At 33.0% G+C, this 3,101-nt stretch overlaps 1 long non-coding RNA gene across 1 annotated transcript; it reads right to left on the reverse strand.

The window, feature by feature from the left end:
• Nucleotides 1–2,042: 2,042 nt before the first annotated feature.
• Nucleotides 2,043–2,894, reverse strand: LOC136064081 (uncharacterized). Its single transcript, XR_010625733.1, has 2 exons — nt 2,621–2,894; nt 2,043–2,506 (listed from the first exon to the last, which is right to left on the reverse strand). It is a non-coding gene; the product is annotated as an uncharacterized LOC136064081 (long non-coding RNA).
• Between the last annotated feature and the right edge of the window lie 207 nt (nt 2,895–3,101).

Raw genomic sequence — 3,101 nt, forward strand, 5'->3', positions numbered from 1 at the left:
TTGTTTTGTTTTGGGAGACTACCTTTTTTGAGAAGAGCATTCTTTTCCATATCTATTTAATCTGTCCTACAAGTTTTTTAAACTAAAATATTGCCTAATTTTTTAATAAAGCTCTCAAAGTTGATCCTACAAAATTTTTGTTTAATGGGTGTAGTTGAAAAAGATTTAAATCTCTCCAATTTTTTTTATATATTATACCCAAAATCTCTACAAACTTCGTTGGGTGAAATTGCATTCAATGATTTCTGCAGTGTTGGATCGCAAAATAATAATAAAAAAAAAAGTAAAAAAAAAATTAATAGAAAATAAAAAGGGCTACTTGCACTTGCAAAAAGGTTAGTTTCTTTAATTCTTCCACCTTTCTTGAACGCTGAGATTGGGCATGAATGGAAGGGTCATTATATTTAAGTTGAAAAATCCTTTGAAACCAAATGCGTAAACTTTATCGTACCATTAACAATTCCATGCACGTCACTACCATTAATGGAGTATTATTAAATATTCAATTAGCAAAAGATTTACTCAAAAAAAGCATTGAAACTTGCTGATACACTTTAAAGGTGAAAGAGTTCCGTTGGTATAAAATGTATTATTTAACAGATTGAAGACTTTAACTTCGACGCCGTGTGTGCTTTAAATTGAATGGTTTTTCCACAAAATCTTGGTGGTGGATCCCGAGCAAACTAAGACTAATTTATAGTATGCACCAACTTGTACTAAAATTAACCAATGACTGAGGATGTTTGAGCTTGTCACAAGGGAAACCATAATGGCTCATATTTTATGAGAAAAAACAATAGCTCGATGTAGTTTTTATTATTATTTTATAGATAGTTTCAATCTATGACGTTTGTTTTAAATTTAGACTCCAATTGATTTTATACTATAAATAGGATTTTGAACCTCATATTTCTTATTTTAAGACATGAAATATTTTACTATGTGAAGTAACTAGAATCCACTTATGTAGTAGTTTAAGAGGGTAATCTTTTCTTGTAGAATCTGGTATAAGCAGAGGAATCTCTTTACCTGTGTTGGCTTGTGTGAAAGAGAATCTTCATGGAGAAGCAATAAGAGTTGGATCGTTTCGAAGAAAAATGGCCTTCTGAATAAAGCTTGGATGGGAGTAAAATGCAATGATCTTATTCAAATGGCAAACTACAATTATACAAAGAAACGTAACGTTCCTTTGTGGAAAAATAGCACTAGACTATGCTGAAAACATGTACCAATTACCAACTCACCCGTATTTCAACTATGACCTAGGTAAATCCCTTCCACGTTATGTAACATATAAGAGTTTTATTTCAAGCAGAATATTGCCACATCCTCCTCCTATTTCCTTTGCTTGCACATTTTGCGTTTTCTGTTTTTTTTTTTTTTTTTTTTTTTCAGCGTTCATGAACAGTAAATGAAAATGTTCATGGACGTGATTACACTGTGCAGACAAAGTTACTATTCATGCACTATAGTAACATTGTTCACGCACTATTTACGGAACCCACAACCACTTTATTAAAAATATATATATTAAAAATGGATCTCAAGGCACTATTCACACATTTAAAAATTATTTTTGCTACAGTATTTTCAGTTTTCAATTTCAACAAAAATAAATTATATCCAAATAGACCATAAATTTGTTCATCTCTTGGAGAAACTTTTATCCTTGAAGATAAGCCTAGGGGCGGGAGCAAGCACTCTCAGGAACTCGAGAGAGCAAAACTTTATAGAAGGCTCTTGGGGTTGTAAAACCCTTTTTTTAATAATTTTTTTGTGTATATTTAGGTAAGTAATAAGTAATTAGGGTTACAACCCATTTATCTTAATTATAGGAAGTTGCAGATAGCATATATTCATAGAATATAAATAATACATCCCTTGATTGATGATGATTAATTGCATATGCATAATGTACTGGTCAGGACTAATATTTATTTACCTTTGCGTAATGAGGTTGAAGTTTAGGATTTGGTATCTTCAGAGAATTTTAGGGTTTTAAGGTTTAGAGAATTTTAAAGACTTTTATTCCAACTCCAAAAGAAGAAGAAGAAAAAATAAAATAAAATAAAATAAAGAAGCAGCAATTTCCTGTTCATAGGCATATAAGATTTAAAAATAAAACATGCTCCCAAAACGCCTAAATTATACATTTTTATGTTGTGATCATCGAGGTGACACTTAGGTTTTCGTGGTCATTTGTTGAGGATATTTCTTTCGCTGATTATTACACACCAGACCTTGAAATCTAAGTTAGCGGATGAGCAAGACCTGATCCCTTTGAGTCTTTGACCACAGGTCCCATTTTCCTTACAAAAACGAGAATGGTCTTTTTTGGTTACTTCTGAATTAGTCTTCGAAGCGGAAGTCAATGGACGAGCAAGAGTTAGCCCCTCATTTCTCTACACAAATGAGCAAGTCTCGGGGCTCTTCAAAGCCAAATTCAGGGACCTAGAGGCTAGAGCCCATATTCAACCATGACATGGGCGAGGGATTACACTATCATCTGTAGACGAAGCATAAGGCTCGTTGAAATCACATGCAATGCAATATAACCCATGGCCTAAGCTCATGGAAAATTCAAATTCTGTAGCAAGAGGAGAATTGATTTGGCTGGTACCTGAACCAAGGGGTTTGCTCTATTCAACCAAGCATGCACGTCGAGTCTCTTTATAGGATCTCCTCAATCTTCTTAAGCATATTAGCCATGCATTGTTGAAGATAAAGACATAGCGAAAGAAAGAATTAATATACCTATTTTGCATGAATTGTACGTGTGTTACCCGTGTTGAAAATAATGTTGTGTGCAGGAAAATATATAGAGAATGGTTGATATATATAAATGCCTAAGCTAGTTCATCTAAGGGGACAAATGATCCTTAATTGAGACTAAAATGAAGGACAATCAGAATCTATCCTTGATTTTAGCTCTACTAAGTATATATAAAAAGTACTAATAACAGCCATGACAATTGAATGCCACAATATTTAATACCCCAAACTACCTTCCTACTTTCCAAGGCTTAACATTAATCACTAATGTGCCTAAAAATTGGTAAATTTTGCGGGAACAAGGAACCATTCCCTTAAGCTAAAACCAA

The sequence above is a fragment of the Quercus suber genome, unplaced genomic scaffold (genome assembly GCF_002906115.3).
Source record: "Quercus suber isolate HL8 unplaced genomic scaffold, Cork oak 2.0 scaffold_621, whole genome shotgun sequence".
Taxonomy (NCBI): domain Eukaryota; kingdom Viridiplantae; phylum Streptophyta; class Magnoliopsida; order Fagales; family Fagaceae; genus Quercus; species Quercus suber.